The following is an 18425-nucleotide window of genomic DNA, read 5'->3' on the forward strand; positions in this document are numbered from 1 at the left end:
CCGTGGAGGCTCTCTAACACAGGGTGCACAGGGGACCCAGGAATGAGCTTCTTGGAAAGAACTATGACCAGCCCCTGACAGGCTCCACTTCAGAGCCCGGGGGGGGGTGGGGGTTGGAGCTGCGCCTATGCTAGACATGCCCCCTCTGTGAAAACACTCAGAAAACTCCGAGATTTCTATCAGAACAATCACAGTCAAAGTGCAGACAGTCAAACCATAGAAAAACCAGTAAAATCAAGTAAGCCAGTGGAAAAACAAGAGGTCACGTCAGGCGGTCTTGAGGTCATCCTGAGAGAAACTGGGGTCCTTTGGTGGGAGAAAGAAACATTAAAATAAAATTAAATTCAAATCGAATATAAACATAATGGCTGTAATTCAGCTTCCAGGTCAAGGGTCATCTGAGCCAGAAGAATGCCTTTCAGGAGTGTTTCCCAGAACACTCTGCGGACGCCATGAGGCTGGGGCCTGGGGCTGGGGTGGGTGTGTGTGCCTGTGTCAAGGGCATTCAGCTCCAGGCTCCCCGGGGCTCTTGCGGCAGGCTCTGTTTTACGGGTGGCGCCTCCCTGACAAATACTAAGCAACTGTAGTGAGGGAGGCACAGTGGGGCTGCTGGCTGCCCACCCCTCAGAGCCCTCCTGCTCTTTGTAGTCTGCCCTCTGAGCCACCCCTCGCTGAGGGTGGAGGAGGTGGGGGTGCCCAGGGCCCCTGTACCCCGCCTGGCCTCACTGCCGCCCAGGCCTGGCCCCTGTAACCTGAGTTCCCAATCTCCCTTCCCCTCCCCCACTGCTGATGATTTGCAGAATCTAGGCACATACTGCAATGGCACCCCACTCCAGTACTGGAAAATTTTCCAGCCTGGAAAATCCCATGGTCGGAGGAGCCTGGTGGCTGCAGTCCATGGGGTCGCTAAGAGTAGGGCACGACTGAGCAACTTCACTTTCACTTTTCACTTTCATGCATTGGAGGAGGAAATGGCAACCCACTCCAGTGTTCTTGCCTGGAGAATCCCAGGGACGGCGGGTGGTGGGCTGCCGTCTATGGGGTCGCAGAGTTGGACACGACTGAAGCGACTTAGCAGCAGCAGCAGGCACATACTGGGCCCTTTGCCCTTGCCTTTTATTTTGGGACTTTTAATCTGGTGAAATGGGGTTAAAAACAGTGTGACTCTACCCAGGTGAAAGTGTTAGTCGCTCAGTTGGGTCCAACTCTTTGCAGCCCCACCAGGCTCCTCTGTCGAAGGGGTTTCCCAGGCAAGAATACCGGAGTGGGTTGCCATGCGCTCCTCCAGGTGAATCTTCCCAACCAAGGAGTCAAACCCAAGTGTCCTGCATTGCAGTCAGATTCTGTACCATCTGAGCCACCAGGGAAGCAAAAATCCACCCAAATAAAAAATCCACCCAGCTAAAAAATTGTCAGTGGTAAAAAATCCACCTGCCAATACAGGGGACACAAAAGGTACGAGTTTGATCCCTGGGTCAGGAAGATCCCCTGGAGAAGGAAATGGCAACCCACTCCAGTATTCTTGCCTGGGAGATCCCATGGACGGAGGAGCCTGCAGGCTACAGTCCTTGGGGCCGCAAAGAGTTGGACACGATTGAGCACACATACACATCATGCTCTAGTTTGCCAGGAGCAGGTCTGATGTATGCCTGTGGTCCTGGCATGATTATTAATAGCTCTGATCAAAGCGTTCCTGTTTAAACAATACGGTCACCCTGGGTGGAAGGGTTATCAAAGGCCACCCGGAGGGAGGAAGAAGGCAGCCAAGGGCAGCCTTGAATGGGAGGGAGGTTTGTCCCACCTTCAGTCCTGGCTGGGCAGATGTACGGGGTCTGATTTCTCTGAGCTTCCTGTCCCTCATGAAAAGAACTGGGTGGGCCCAGCTTCCCCCAGCCTGCTGCCGTGTGTCACTGAGCAGCCGTGAGGGGCTCAGCACAGGGGTGGTCTGACTCTGGCCTGCAGTCTGCGTGAGAGCTGGCTCAGGAAAGGACAAAGAAGGACAAAGAAGTCCTTCCTGGACTCAGAAGGTCTTCCTTTCCGAGAGCTTTGCCACTTGGGCATTTTCTGGGGACCCCTTCCCCCCTCCCCAACCTCCCCTCCCCTCTCCCCTGAACTGCTGCAAAAGTGAAATAAAGCCTTTGGGAACAAGGTCAAGCTGGCGTTTGGCAAATATGGGGTCTGGATGAGCCGGTGGACAGACAGGAGACTTGGAGATCCTCTGGGGACCCACTTTTCAGGGGAGGAAGTGAGGTCAGGAGAGGTCACTGACCAGTGTCCCTCTGACAAGTGTCCACTGTGTGCCAGGCACTGATTTCAGCACAGGATGGGGACAAACACACTCAAATGCAAATAAGAGGAAAACTGGCATCAGGATAAACGCCATAGAGACCGCTCACTCAGGGTGAGGGGTGTTTGGTGGCTGGTGGGTGAGTCAAGGATGGTCTTGACCTTCCAGCTGAGATGAGAATAGAGAGAAGCAGCTGGAAGAAAAGGGGGAGCTTGCTGGGCAAGGGGGCAGCCTGGCTGATACTCTGGGCTGGGATGAACTCGGTGTGCTTGGTGGCTGGAAAGAAAGACCCACGTGGCTGACAAGCAGCAGTGGGGAGGAGCCGGGAAGGCATGCGGCCAGCAGAGCGTTTTGAGCCAGGGAAGGACTTGTGATATTTCTCTGGATTTGACAGAGTCTGGAGCAGGGGTTTGACTTGACCTCCAGGGCCGCAGGAGCGGAAGCCAGGAGACCACTTTGGGGGCTACTGTGTGTCCAGGTGGCTTGGACTACAGTGCCAGCAGAGGGGAGAGAAGAGGTCAGCCTTGGGTAGGATATGGAGGGATGGTGAAGGGGTCTTGTGGGTGGTGGGCAGGCGGCAGTAGACAGTGAGCGGAATCCAGGGAGACCCTCCATCTGTGCCTTGCAGATTCAGTCCGCAGAGCAACGCACCGGCCACACCGCCGTCTGCACCGTCCTCAGCCAAGTCTGCGACACTCCCGGACCGTCTGTGTTCTCGCTCCTGCCCTGCAGGACTCTGCTGGCCTCCTCAAATTTCCCTCCCTTCCTTGGAAGCTTCACAGCAGAAGAAACGAACCTGGGATCCTGCGCTAGTAATAGTACTCTGCTGAACACACAGGCTCTGAGAAGTTCTGTAACAAATTTGCCTGTTTCCCAAACTCCGTTCACCACAGAACCCCTCCTATCGACCGCATAATTAGCCTCCTGAAGGCCTTGTGGCCCTGCCGACAATGCTCAGGAACACTGAGCTAACCCACCACTGCACCAACAGTCAAGCCTGAGACAGGGTGGAGGCAGGCTGGCGGGGAGAGATGGTCCCCCAAACCACGCCCGCTCCCCCAGGCGAGAGGAGAGAGCCCGGCCGACGGCCCGAGTGCGGAGAGGAGCCGTGGCTCTGTGCACCCTGAAGCTGTCATGTCAGCCCTGCAGCTCCAGCCCCTCGGGGTTTCTTGGAGAAAGCTCCATCAGCTTCCATCTGCACCAGCTTCTCTCAGGCCCACTTGGGCTGAGGGAAGCTGGAGACTCAGCTTGAGGCCATCTCGGACTCTGTCTCTACATCGCCTTGAGCAGGAGCCCCTACCTCCGAAGAAATCTAAATTGTGCAGAAAGACATGCTGGGGAGCAGGGTGCCCTTCAAGGGCAGCCAGGACCTGGGCTCTGCGCGTTCAGATCGTTAAGACCCGCACGAGCCGGTCCAGGAAGCAAGCGCAGGTGCCAGTGGACTTGGGGGCCATGGGGTCCTCTGGGTGGACCGCGTGAGCTGGCTGGGGCAGCTGAGGGCTGAGCCCTGCCTGCCGGCCTCCGATTTCTGCACGGTGTCCACATTCGTCCCCTTAAGCCCCTTTGGGCCCCATCTGGTGGCGTGTGAGGACCCAGAGAAGAGGCTCCTTGGAGCAGTTAATCCCCGCCATCCAGCTGGTCTCCGTTCCTCATCCAGGGCTTGGTTCCACGTCCACCCTTAGGGAAAAGTGGCTCAGAGTCCCGTGGGCCTGCCCTCGCTGGTTGTGAGACATCTGATAGACGGAACTGCGTTCTCTGAGAAACCGGGAGTCAGCTGTCCTGAGACCCAGGGCCCCATGGCAGCAGCAGCAAAGAGGACACTTCAGGAGCCCCGGGCAGCCCTGTGCAGTCTCTGGGCCGCCAAGCAGGCAGGGTGAGGTCACTTACCTGGCTCAGAGGGTGGAGATTCAGAGAGCAAGGCAGTGGCTCTGGCAGGGCTGGAGTGCAGTCAAACCTGGGCTTTCAAACACTGGGACCCAGAGTGCTCCCGGGCGCCTGGGCAGGCAGAAGGTTTGGCTAACGTAGAAACTGCGGGCAGCTGGGGTTCCGTGGCCTCACGTGGCTTAGCGGGCAGCTCCTGGAGAGGGAGCTCGCACCTGTGGTTTCCAGACAGATCTTCCTGCTCAGGCAGTGGGTGCAAGGGGGCACTCTTGTGCCTGAGTGAGCACTCCTCACAGTCCCCACCCTCAGCAAGAGCATGTTTGCTTAGACCCCCTTGAAGGAAACAGCACAACAAACAAGCTGGAAGTGGGGCCAATGAAGGTGCAACGGTCCCAGCTTCAAGGTGCTTCTGGATATTTCCACAAATGCTGTGTGACCCTGCAGGGACCATGACTCTCTCGGAGCCTCAGTTTCTAGAACCAGCAAATGGCAGTAATATTTGTCCTCATCACCACACAGAGCTCGTGTGAGGATTAGATAAACAAATGTGAAGGCCTCCTGCAACTTTATCACGGACAGCATTTTCTTACTCTTTGGGAGCCAGACGGCATTCAGCCCATATGTCCACAGCTTCCCCCACCCCCACACCACCCCTAGTTTCATTAAAATCCACTCAACCCTTCCCAAGGGGTCATTTCACTTCTGGACTGTCCAGAAGCCTGGCCTTGTTCTTTTCTTCCACTGGCTCATCTGGGGTGACTCTGGAAAGTAAACTTGCCCCCAGATTGTAAACAAGCTCAAGGATGGACTAAAGCCAGGGGACAAAGTTGGGTGGGGTGGGGGGATTGGGTTGAACGTGCTGGGGACGTGAGGATATGAAGCTTCAGGAAGTCTGTGCCTTCCTTGCAGGGACCCCGTCCGCTGCTGCACAGGGTTGATGGTTTAGGGAGCCTCTGTGTAGGATCAAGACTAATTATGGTGCTCTAGGAAGTGTTTCTCTAAGTGGGTTCCCTTGAGATACTCAGCAATAACGGGCTTGCTCCCTGGTCACATCCCTTTGGGAACCTTCTGAATCTTCATACTACCTTCATGTCACTGTCATTGAATGGACAGTGCATGCCTGCTCAGTCGTGTCCGACTCTTTGAGACCCCATTGACTGTAGCCTGCTAGTCTCCTCTGTCCATGGAATTTTTCAGGCAAGAAAGCTGGAGTGGGTTGCCATTTCCTCCTCCAGGGGATCTTCCCAACCCAGGGATTAAAGCTGTATCTCCTGCATCTCCTGCAATGCCAGGCAGATTCTTTACCACTAAGCCACCTGGGAAGATTCGTACTACCTTGAAAGTGAAAGTGTTAGCCACTCAGTCGTGTCCGACTCTTTGTGACCCCATGGGCTGTATGTAGCCCACCACACTCCTCTGTCCATGGGATTCTTCAGGCAAGAAAACTGGAGTGGGTTGCCATTCCCTTTTCCAGGGGATCTTCCTGACCCAGTGATCGAACCCTCGTCTCCTGCTTTGCAGGCAGCTTCTTTGCCATCTGAGCCACCAGAGAATTTTTCATATTACCTTATCCTCTTACAAATGACCAGTGAGCATTTATCTTTTTAAAGGCCCTGAGAAACCCCACAGTTAAGAAACCTACATCTCTAACTTGGTATTCCCCAAACTTACTTGGTTAGGAAACCCCAGCCTGTATTTCAGCCCAAGGATGCTGCAGGGGTGGGAGAGCATCTGTGAAGGCTCATCACCACACAGAGCTCGTGCGAGGATCAGATAAACAGATGTGAAGGCCTCCTGCAACTTTATCATGGACAGCATTTTCTTACTCTTCGGGAGCCAGATGGCATTCAACCCATATGTCCACAGCTTCCCCCACCCCCACACCACCCCTAGTTTCATTAAAATCCACTCAACCCTTCCCAAGGGATCATTTCACTTCCGGACTGTCCAGAAGCCTGGCCTTATTCTTTTCTTCTGTGTGGGGACCAGCTACAAGTACGGGATTTGACATCGGCCCAGATTATTCGGGATTAAACTTGTCTGGGAAATGCAGGCCTCCGGGTCTCAGCAAGCATGTGATGCCTCCAGCCGTAAGGAGCTTACAGTCTGGCCAGAGACAGAACTGACCTTCACATTAACCGTGTGGAGCTGCGTCTGGGGGCAGGGAGGCACTTGGGATGAGGGGAATGATCTCGGCAGCCTTGGCCAGCTTGAAGCGGGTTCCCAGGCCATGGAGCTAAGTCAGGCTACAGCAATGAGAATGCTGAATCCTAGCCACCAGGCCACCAGGGACCAGGAGCCAGTGACAAGGCCCTGGCCCAACCGCTGTGTAGTAATGGGTTTCCGCATAGAGACGGAAAGTAGTGAAGCAAGTAGAGTGTTTATTAGGAGGCAAGGACTACAGTACACATGGATAGATACACGGGTGGGCTCGGAAAGAGCCACATCCTTGTGGTCATTTGAATCACTTTTATGGGGCATTTCTTCCGAGTTTCCTTTGGCCAATCATCTTGCTTTGCCTGGTTCTGAGTTGTACTTGGTATATCTCGGCGTCCTTCCAATGTTTACATGGGCATCTCTTAGCCAAGACGGATTCTAGTGAAGAGGCCTATGGGTAGGTTGACATCACCTACTATGGGGTGGTGTCCCTTTTTGACCTTCCAGGAGGCTTTCTGCATGTATTCAATTGGGAAGGTCTCCTTTACTTCAACAGTGAGGAATATGTGGTCTTTTATCTCCTCTCTGGCCAGAGCTCAGCTTCCCTTTTCTCCTACTACTTTGGAATATCTGTCCACAGGGAATGAACTCCAGCGGCTCAGTCTGGGGCCCATCTATGTCCCACTCAGGAGGATTTGGAGTCCTCTAGTAGACAGTCCATCCAGGACAGGCACGGGGCTGAAGGGTGAGGGGCCCAAGGTGCAAGCCTCTGGTGGCAATGGCAGCTGGTCTGGTGGTCAGTCTGGCCTCCTGTTCAAGACCTGCCTCCACGACCAAAGAGCTCTGTGAGTTTGGGCAAGTCCCCTCCACCCTCCACTCTCTGTGTCTCTTGTTCTTTATCTGAAATGGGGGATAATGATAACCATAGTTTCTGCCCCAGCCGGTGGTGGGAGGAGCTCCGAGGGCCTGAGAGGAAGTCATCAAGAAATGACAGCTATTGTTTTCCTGCAAACCCTTTTTTTCTTTCTCTCCCACCTTTAGAGCAGCCGCCTCCTCCCTGGCATTCTGGAGTCGGCCCACGTGGAGCAGTTGAGGGAGGGACCACTGTAGAAACCAGGGCACGATGTGGTTGGGGAGCAAGTGCCAGGCTCCAGCTACTTCCAGCTCTTCTCAAGCTCCCGCTGCCCCACTCCTGAGGCCTCACGCTTCAGGTCTGTCGCTTCCTAAGAAGCAAGTATTTTGTTGAAAGAGTTTCTCACAGGCTGCCTGATATGAGCGGGGCGGGGGAGATGGAGCAGCCTCCCCGGGCAGGCTGGCAGGCTTCAGCCCTGGCTCCCTACACACACACACACACACACACACACACACACACACTCACAAACATACAGCCTCACACATTCACACACACAGACTCACACACTCTCACACATACACACACACATGCACACACACACACACTCACATACAGTCTCACACACACATACTCACACTCTCACAATACACACACACTCATGTACACATACACACACATTCACACACACACACACACACACACTCACACATAAAAACACTCACACACACACACACACATTCATGCACACACAGACTCACACATACACACACTCTCTCACACATTCACACACACATGCTCACACATACACACACTGTCTCACACGCACACACACACACACACACACACACTCTCACACATACACTCTCTCACTCAGACACACACACACTCACAGCACGGGGCTTTTCCCGGTCCTGTTGACCAGTGGCCCATGGAGAAGGACACCAGAAGAGGTGAGAGGCGCTGCTGCTCTTGCGGCTTCTGGAAGCTGGCGCAACCCTGAGCTGGGCAAGGAGGATCTGAAGGGGCCCCAAGGCTCCGTTGACCAAAACGCTGCCATCCACACGTCCGGAAATCTCCCGTGAGAAAAGATCCTCGGATTAAAGCTGCTGGGCTTCTAAACCGATCCTCGGTGTGCGTACAGGCACCAGGGCAGACAGCAGATTCGTCACAGCATCACTGCAGCCCCCGCTGGGGCTGGACCAATAGGCCACATAGTGGGTGAGTCCCGAGAACATCACACAAGCAGCAGAGACGGTGGAAGCCCAAGAAGACAGCCCCGGTGGGCGTCAGGGGGCACCCAAAGGCCGGGGAAGGGGCTACAGGAGGTCAGCATTCCAGTTCCAGCTGTGCCATTATTTTGAGGGTGAAAACTTGACCCCGTGGGTCAAAGGTGGGAGCCCCTCATGGGTCAAGGGAGGCGGGAGTTGAGAGCACCCCTGAGGTTGGGCCACTGGGGGCCTCTCGGCTTACTCTCAGCCCCTCGTGGGTCAAAGGAGGTGGGAGTTGAGAGCACCCCTGAGACTGGGCCGCTGGGAACCTCTCTTGGTTTGCTCTCAGGTTTCTCTGGTTGTTTGAGGCCAGAAGCGCCGGGACAGTGAAGCTCCAGGGTGCTGGCTGGGGACTAGGGTGGGCATGGGAAGCGGCTGCCACCAGGAGGAGACGGAGGGCACGGCATTCTGAGGAAACCCAAGGCTGGGCAGCCAGGCAGCTGGGCGGGCAGGGTGTGAGGAGGCTCGGGAGGCCCTGGCTGCGGCTCGGCGCCACCCCCGCCCGTTCTGTGCTGGGTCTGGAGCCCCTCGGGGTGGCTCGGGTTTCCGGGGTGAGTGGTGGAGGCCGATCTCTGCTGGCTCCCCTGGCACGAGTCCTGTGGGGGTGGTGTGGCCTTCTCACTGCCCCGCTGGTCTCCTCCCCTCCCTCCCCCTCCCTGCCCTGCCAGCCCCCTCCGCAGACCCTTTTCTCTGCATGTCTTCCTCCCCCACCTCCACAAGCAGACCTAAGACCCAGAGTTTCTCGTCCTGTTCTGTCCTCACAGATGGCAGATTGCCCTGGCTCCCGCCTCGGCCTCCAAGGGATGGCCTCGGGATGCAGGGGGGCCCTGGAGCCTGGTGGGGCTGGGGGCTACTCGCTCAGTGGTGCAAGGCACCCCCAGGTGACGTGAATGTGACATACCCTGAGCTAGCCACCACAAAGAGAAACCTACATAAGCTTAGGTTCTCCTGCCGCTTGACAGAAATCAGGCTGACTTTTCTGGGAGGAGTGGGGTCAGGATTGTGCAGAAGTAGACAGACCTTTGACAGTTCTTAAGGCCACAAGTCTGAGTCAGGATGTTTTGAGAGAAGGGTACCCAGGAGTGGAGCTTTTGGGGAGGAAAGTCTGGGGAGGTTTTAGGAGTGAGGTCTCTGTAGATTCCTTTTAGGAACACCCGGGGCTATATTTCAGCTTATTTTGCTCAGCTGTAAAAGGCATTCTGGGAGGTCAGCAGATTAGCGTTGAGAATTTATAAAACACCAAGGGAAAAAAATAAAATACCACCCCTGCAAGGGGCTTGACCTCTGGAATAGCATCCAGTGTCTGGAGAGACCACCCTGCCTATAGCCTGCAAGCCAGGGCAGCTGCTCTTCGCCAGCTTAGCTGTTGATGGGAGCCATGATCTTGGGCAAACCATTTCCTTCTCTGGGTCTCAGGGTTCCATGTAGGGTGGGGGTCAGGCCTTCCAGGCTTCCAACGATGGAATTCCGTGTGGACCCTGAAGGGGGTCTCTGACATGGCCCTCCTGGTCACTCATAGCCTCTGCATCTGTGTACACTGTTTATTTTTTCTTCCTTTAGAATGAACTTAACTCATAGGAATGTTACTGATAATCGCCCCTCTTCTGGTTTTTATTGTTACTTGAAGATGGTCATTAAGTATCTGGGAATGAGGCCTGGCAGATGTTTGGGACTTGGAGGACTAGGATTCATTGTTGGAGAAAGAGCCCCAGTGGGGAGCACAGAGCTGGCTTCTTGAGGGGCCTGTGCCCGCTGTGGGCACTGGGCTTCCATTACCTGACCTGTGTGTTCTGTGCTTCCGCCTCCTGCCCTGGTGCTCCCTGGGGCTGGCACCTGGAGGGGGTGCCACTGAGACCCACACCTCTCTGCAGAGGGGCCACCAGGAAGCAGCGTGGCCAGGCTCACAGTGAGCCCTTGCGTGCAGCGAGGGTCCTGTGGAGGGCTGGGACGAGAAGCCTGCAGTCTTGGGCACAGCATACCAAGCAGGAAGTAAAGATTAATGACCGTGGGCATCAGAGACCTTTGAGGCCCGCCTCAGAGTTCACCTCCTGTATGCAAACTCTTTTTGAGAAAAGAACAGGAAGAGGAAGAAGGAGAAGGAAGAAGGAGGGGGAGACGGGGAGGGCAACCCTTCCTTAGTTCTGAGCGTAACTGGGACTCTCTTTTCTCCGACTCTCTTAGTCCAGACCAGGTGGCTTACAATTCTCTACCATCTTGCATTTAATCATTTTGGAGCTTTGTCTATGGGTTCCCAGACAGGATATGATCCCTCTGGGGAGCTTCATTCCCCTACCTATATGAGACGCAGAGGAGCCCCTTTTAGAAATCCTGGGGGTGGGCAGGATATGCCATGGATTTGATGGTTCCACTTTCCACCCCCTGCGCCCCACCCCTCAGCTCCTGGCAGTGTACTGGTGTCCTGTCTCACCCCACCCTCTCTCCCTATTCAATAGTTCTCAGTATTCGTATCGCACCCCACCCCTCTCTCCCTATTCAATAGTTCTCAGTATTCGTATTTTCTTTGTGCCACTTGCTTTTTCTCTCCTCTGCCAGCCTCTGGATGGAAATCAAACACAGAGAGGAATTCCCTTGGTTACATCTATTCAAAAGGAAAACTATTTTCTCTGCTTATGGCCTGCACTGCTCTCCACTGCTGGTCGTAAGGGCACTTATGGCCCTGGGAGACCGCAGGGGCTGCTTGACCATCCGACTCAGTCAGACACGCTCAAGCAGTTTTAATCTTCAGTACATTTTATTGCTTTCCAACGCTTTATAAATTAGAGCCATCCTACTTGACTGATTCTCTGCTGCTCATTCCGTTAGCATCTCTAAAGCTGGGATGCAACTTACTTAATTGAAGGCAGGCTCTCCCAGAGAGGGCTGCAGTCATTTCTGTTCGGCCCCTGGGTACCACTTCAGAGCCTCTGCTCTGGGGTGGTTTTCTGAACTGTGTGGATAGTGTGAGGTCAAACCACAAGCCTGTACGAGGAGGGGCTTGTGGTTCAAATCCTCACGGATTTCCCTCCCTTCCCTCCCCTCAGCGCCTGGGAGAACATGAAGACTCCTTGCTGTTCCCACCGTGAGGCAGGGTTTTCACTTGTCACCAGTACGCCGAGCCCTCTGGTGACTCTAAGAGACTCTCTGTGTGGGTTTATTTTCTTTCTCAGGGTTAATAATGTTTATCTTACAGTTCCTGATAGCAGTGATATGAAAAACATGGCTTGTGGTTTCTCTGTGAACCAGGATTCCCCGTCCTCTGGCCATTTGTTAGTAAACTCCAGCGTGGCTGTGGTCACAGAATTCTGTGCTGTGGACCCCAGCACACAGGTCCGCAGATCTGGAGGGGCAGCACCAGGCAGCCAGGTGTTCTGGGTCTCCCCAGCACACGTGGGCTGGGTGGCTAGGAGCGAGTCTCACCAGACAAGACATACAGGGGCTGGCCAGAGAGCGAGGCTGGGGATCAGAGTCTGGAAATCTCGGAGACTGAGGTGGCTCAGGATGAAGTGAACAGGATGAGTGGGAAGAGAAGTCCCACGTGTTGGCTGCATTCTTTAAAGGGAGTGGAAAGTAGAGACTTAGCTCAGCTCAGGTGAGGGGGTTTGACCAGGGCGCTGGGAGAGCTCTGGGTGTGGCCTCGGTAGCCACGCTGTCATCAGCCCAGCGGTGACCCAGCACCTCCTGCTTTCTCTTTTCCTTCTTGGCTTCCAGAGTCATAACTTGCCCCTGGAAATGGTGCACAGCCCTGCTCTCCAGAGCAAGAAGCTGACTGCCAGGTCAGTTAGTCGCTGTAAACACAGAGCGTCCCAGCTGCACAGGGTCCACACCCTGCCACCCCGAGGGCCAGTGGCAGGCTCACAAAATGGCTGCTTGGACTGTGGCACCAATTTCTGATGGCTCAGTTGGCACAGAATCCACCTGCAATGCAGGAGACCCTGGTTTGATTCCTGGGTCTGGAAGATCCCCTGGAGAAGGGATAGGCTGCCCATTCCAGTATTCTGGCCTGGAGAATCCCATGTACTCTGTATAGTCCATGGGGTCGCAAAGAGTTGGACATGCTGAGCGACTTTCACTTTCACTTTCTTTCAGCCATTTAGAAAGCTTGAAGGGGCTCAGCACCACCGTATCCTTCATAACTCACTCTGTCCTCACTCAGCCATTGTCTTTCCAGAAGGAGGTCTCGTTTCCTCCATGGAGGGTGGGCCCAGGCCCACATCTGTGAGCTCACACCCATCATGGACACACAGAAGCCTGTGGGACAGAGTTTCTCCCACTTGGTAGATTGTCTTTCCTCCTGACTGGGCAAATCCGCACAGTCGTGGGCTCGGAGCTGCCTGCGGGGACAGAAAGCAGACTTGGTAATGACTGCTGCGTGCTCTTGGTCCACAGCAAGGCTGGGACGCTGCCTAAGTTGCCAGATGCTGCTGGTCCTCCCTGAAGATGCAGGCTTAGAGCCCTGGGGGATGGTCTGACTGGGGCCCCAGCTCCCACATCCCCTTCCTTCCCATCTCCCAGCACGTGGCAGACCAGGCACCACCCTAAAGGGTGGCTGGGCTCTGAGTCCTATTTCATCTGCTGGGGGCCTCAGCTCCTAGGGACTCGGCTTCTCTTTGCAACCTAGAAACCCAGTGTGAAGAACAACTCTGCACGCGTGTGTGTGTGTGTGTGTGTGTGTGTGTGAGTAGCAGCATAGCTTGCTTTTTGCTCCTGGTATCAGCATGTTCCCTTATCGTGCAATTTATGGTTTTATCTTGTCCTGTGTTTCTAAAAGGCTCTGGAAGAACTGCATGTTCAGAGCACAAGTCTGGCTTTTACTTCTCCCATCAGAGCCACTTCTATTAATATAAAACCTTCAGGCCCTTGAATGTGTCTGCTTGTTGGCCGTGCCAAGATGGATCAAAAGATGGCTTTGGAGGAGCTCATTACTTTCCTTTGCTCTCACGTGTTGCACAGGCAGAAGGGGCCTTGTCTTCCCTAGGCCCTGTCCCTGAGAAGTAATATATCCATCTTGTTTGCCTACTGAGGCTCTCAGAGCAGACACTGGGGTGTATGTGGAGTCCAAGGCGGCATGCCTGTCCCTGGGGAAGTAGGCCAGGGCACAGGACACAGACCTCCCCACTTGTCTTTGCTCCATGTGTCCAAGCTGCATCCCCACAGCCCTCAGACCTCACTGGTTATGGCTCCGGAGTCGGCTCACATCCATGAAAGTGTGGAGGGGAGAATGCGAGCCGCTCCCGGAAACCCTTGCTCTGTCAGCTGGGAAAGGCTGGGTGCAGCTGGGGTCCCTAAATAAATACAGGGTCCAGAGTGAACAAGAGGAGCCCCTGGGGCCCAAGTGTCCACAGCAGCGAAGCACACAGAGTGGAGATGCTGCCCTGTCTTCTCTGCTGCTCGATGGTGTCCCAGCCCCTCTCCCCCACCTTTCCTGGGCAGGACCCAGGGCTCAGTGCCTCAGCGGGCCTGTGGTCTGAGACTGTAACACTGGATTCCCTAGGCTCTGGGCCTTTTACATCTGCTGTGTTTTCACTGAAAAGAAATAAAAGGTGGTGTCCTTGGCCAGAGGGACTTGGAGCACTGGCCAGCAGAGTTTTTGGCCCCACTTCCCACCCTAGCTTTCTTTACTGCTGGTTCCTTCTCTTCCTTCAATTCCTAGGAAGCAAGAAGAACCAAGAGTTGGGAGAACTTTGCTGAGAGCATCTTTGATCTGCAGCTGAGAAAGAAACCCAGGCGGCACAGGCCTGTGGCGCCACCTAGGGGGAGGAGTGTTCTGGGCTCACCGCTGGTGCAACTGAGCCCACACTGCAAACCAACCCAGTTTCTGAAAATGTGGGCTCACTAGAAGAATCAAAAATGAGATGGAGAGGAAGGAAAAGGAGAGTCATTGTTCACTTCATAAAAATGTTTTCAATTATTTCTCAATTACAAAGGAATTCTCTTTAGGTTAGAGTACCTTTAAAAATGTATGCTCCCATACTTCATTTAAATTATTCAACTTAGTAGTTCACTTCACTCACTCAGTCATGTCTGACTCTTTGCGACCCCATGGACTGCAGCACGCCAGGCTTCCCTGTCCATCACCAACTCCTGGAGCTTGCTGAAAGTCATGTCCATTGAATCAGTGATGCCATCCAATCATCTCATCCTTTGTTGTCCCTTTCTCCTCCTGCCTTCAATCTTTCCCAGCATCAGGGTCTTTTCCAAAGAGTCGGTTCAGTCAGGTGGCCAAAGTATTGGAGTTTCAGCTTCAGCATCAGTCCTTCCAATGAACACCCAGGACTGATCTCCTTTAGGATGGACTGGTTGGATCTCCTTGCAGTCCAAGGGACTCTCAAGAGTCTTCTCCAACACCACACTTCAAAAGCATCAATTCTTCAGCCCTCAGCTTTCTCTGTAGTCCAACTCTCACATACATACATGACTACTGGAAAAACCATAGCTTTGACCAGACGAACCTTTGTTGGTACTGTGTCTGCTTTTTAATATGCTGTCTAGGTTGGTCATAGCTTTTCTTCCAAGGAGCAAGCATCTTTTAATTTCATGGCTGCAGTCACCATCTGCAGTGATTTTGGAGCCCCCCAAAATAAATTCTCTCACTGTTTCCATTGTTTCCCCATCTATTTGCCATGAAGTGATAGGACTGGATGCCATGATCTTAGTTTTCTGAATGCTGAGTTTTAAGCCAACTTTTTCACTCCCCTCTTTCACTTTGTAAGGAGTTTACAATTTTTTTCCCCATGATGGTAGAAAAGCTGGCATTTATTATGAAAAATGATAAAACTTATAAAAGAATGAGATCACGCTAAAAGGGCGACACAGATATATTTGGCTTTATAAAGTCTTATTCTCATTTGAATACCAAGTCATAAAAATGAAAACCTAATTGTGTTAAGTTTAAGTGTTAGTCACTCCGTCGTGTCTGACTCTTTGCAACCCCACGGACTGTAGCATCTGTCCATGGAATTCTCCAGGCAGCAATACTGGAGTGGGTTGCCATTTCCTTCTCCAGGGGATCTTCCCAACTCAGGGATCGAATTTTAAGTCACAAAAATGGAAACCTAATAGTGTTAACACAAGGAAAAATTGTTCTTCTATGAGTCACTTAAGAATGGAGGCCATTAATCCTTTTTTTTTTTTTTCAACTTTTTAAAATTGAGGTATAGAAGTAAACAGCAACCCACTCCAGTATTCTTGCCTGGAGAATTCCATGAACAGCAGGGCCTGGTGGGCTAGTCCGTGGGATCACAAAGTGTCGGACATGACTGAGTGACTAACACACACACACTTGTGTATAATATTCCTGTTTTGAGCGTACAACAGTGATTCACAATTTTTAAAGGTTATATTCCATTTATAGTTATTATAAGCGACTTGCAACGTTCCCTGTGCTGCACAACGTATCCTTGTAGCTTCCTTACTTCATACATAGCGGTTTTCCCCTATTAGTCCCCTGCCCCTCTTCTCTCTGGCCATCACTGGTTTGTGCTCTGCATCTCAGTCTGTTTCATTTTTGTTATATGCACTAGTTTGTTGTATTTTTTAGATTCCACATATAAGCGATACTATACAGTATCTCTCTCTGATTTATTTAGTCTAAACTAATACCCTTCAAGTCCACCCATGTTTTGCAAGTGGCAAAATTTCAATCCTTTTTATGTCTGAGTAGTATTCCATTGTATATATATACACACACCACTTCTCCTTTATCCATTCATCTCTTGATGAACATTTAGGTTGCTTCTATATCTTCCTGGAGAAGCAAATGGCAATATTCTTGCCTGGGAAATCCCATGGACAGAGGAGCCTGGCAGGCTACAGTCCATGGTAGCAAAGAGTTGGACACGACTGAGCAACAAACACTTTCTTGGCAATTGTAAATAATGCTGTTATGAACACTGGGGTATATATATCTTTTCAAATTAAGTGTTTTCGGGTTTTTTGGTACTTAGGTGTGGAATTGCTGGGTCATATGGTAGTTCTACCTTTAGGTTTTTGAGAACTGTTCTCCATAGTGGCTGCACCAATTTACGTTCCTACCAAAAGTGTTGGAGGGATCTCTCTTTTTTACAAATTGACCGTTTGTTATTTGTGTTCTTTTTGATAATCACTCTGACATGTATGAGGTGATACCTCATTGTGGTTTTAACTTGCATTCCTCTGAAGATTAACAGCGTTGACCATCTTTGCTGGCCATCTGTGTGTCTTCTTTGAAGAAAACGTTTATTCCCATCTTCTGCTCATTTTTAATTTTTTTTTTGATGTTGAGTTGTATGAGTTGTTTATGTATTTTGGAATATTAACCCCTTATCGGTCATATTATTTGGAAATATTTCCTCCCATTCTGTAAGTTATCTTTTTATTTTGTCAATGGCGAGGCCACAAGTTCTTGATCATATCCCACTTATATACCAATGACTTTCAGATCAAGCTCCATACCAAAGCCAGACTGCTTCAGCCAAGTGCCTGCTCAGCATCTCCGCTTGGATGTCTGGACTCCTGAACCTCCCCCCATATCTGCTCCACCTGCAGCCTTCCCATCTCAGAGGCTGAGATGAAAAGGCCCAGGGAGTCATCCTTGACTCCTTTCTCTACCGACCAGCAGCCAATCCTGGAGGAAATAAGGCTCTATCTTCAGAACATGACCAGAATCTGACAACTTCTCACCACTCTATTGATAACTTTAGATCCGAGATGCCTGGATTACTGCAATAGCATCCTATTCCATCTTCATCCCTCTAGGTTCACTTTAATAGAAACGTCTGAGAAGTCCTTCAAATAGATGATTATCTCTTCTCTACTCAGAAGCCTGCTGCTGCTGCTGCTAAGTCGCTTCAGTTGTGTCCAACTCTGTGCGACCCCATAGACGGCAACCCACCAGGCTCCCCTGTCCCTGGGATTCTCCAGGCAAGAACAATGGAGTGGGTTGCCATTTCCTTCTCCAATGCATGAAAGTGAAAAAATAAAGTGAAGTCGCTCAGTCGTGTCCCTTCCGTCCATGGGATTTTCCAGGCAAGAGTACTGGAGTGGGTTACCATTGCAGTGGCTCCTATTTACCCAGGCTAAAAGCCAGAGTCCCTGCAGTGGCGTGTAGAGCCCTACATGGCATGCACCCAGGCGCTTCTCTGCTCCCCAGCCTTGTTCTCCTCTTGCTCACCCTGCTCCCACCACCCTGGCCTCCTTGTACAGCAGACACACTCCTGTCTCAGGGCCAAGTGCTGGCTGTTTCCCCTACTCTTCTTGGGGACCTGTCATCTCCTTCAAGTGTTTGCTTATCTCTGGAGCACTCAACAAGTTCACCCTGACCAACTACTTAATTAACTTTAAATCCAACAATCACACTCAACAATATTTGCTCAGCTCTCTAGAGTTTTCAGCGAAGTCACTGCAATGTACTTTGGTTAATTAAAGGTAGGGTGCTACCCAGTTTCCCTAGCATAGTCCCAGTTTATACTTGTTGCCCCAGGGTAATTATTAAGTGTCTCCATTCACATCTCAAAAATGACCTGGTTTGGATGATAAATTCTATGGTCATCCTAGGGAGAGCTTCACGCATTTGGCTTTCTCTCCCAACTCTACCACATGTAGTTCATTAGGTTCAAAGTAAACTGCCCACAGTTGCTCTGATCCTTAGTGCCAGGCAACAAGCACCATTAGCATAGCCCCCAGCTTTTCACCCCTTCTTGCTTGAAAACACACAGGTGCAGAGGTGTGCACGACGAGGTACACAGCCACTTCCATGACCATCTGTGGAGACGGAAGAGGTAAACTACGTGAGAGCAGCTCCTTGCTACTTGTTCTACGTCTGTGTGACTCCGAGAAATTCTCCCATGCTTTCAGTCACTCCCATCTGCTGTCCCTCTATTCATCCATCCATCCCCTCCACATTACTGTGCATCTATTCGGTGCCAGGCACTGAGATGGGCACATGAAGTCCTTGCCTGCTTGGAATTCACAATTTAACAAGGGAGACAGACAATAAACAGTC

The sequence above is a fragment of the Bos indicus genome, chromosome 24 (genome assembly GCF_029378745.1).
Source record: "Bos indicus isolate NIAB-ARS_2022 breed Sahiwal x Tharparkar chromosome 24, NIAB-ARS_B.indTharparkar_mat_pri_1.0, whole genome shotgun sequence".
NCBI lineage: Eukaryota > Metazoa > Chordata > Mammalia > Artiodactyla > Bovidae > Bos > Bos indicus.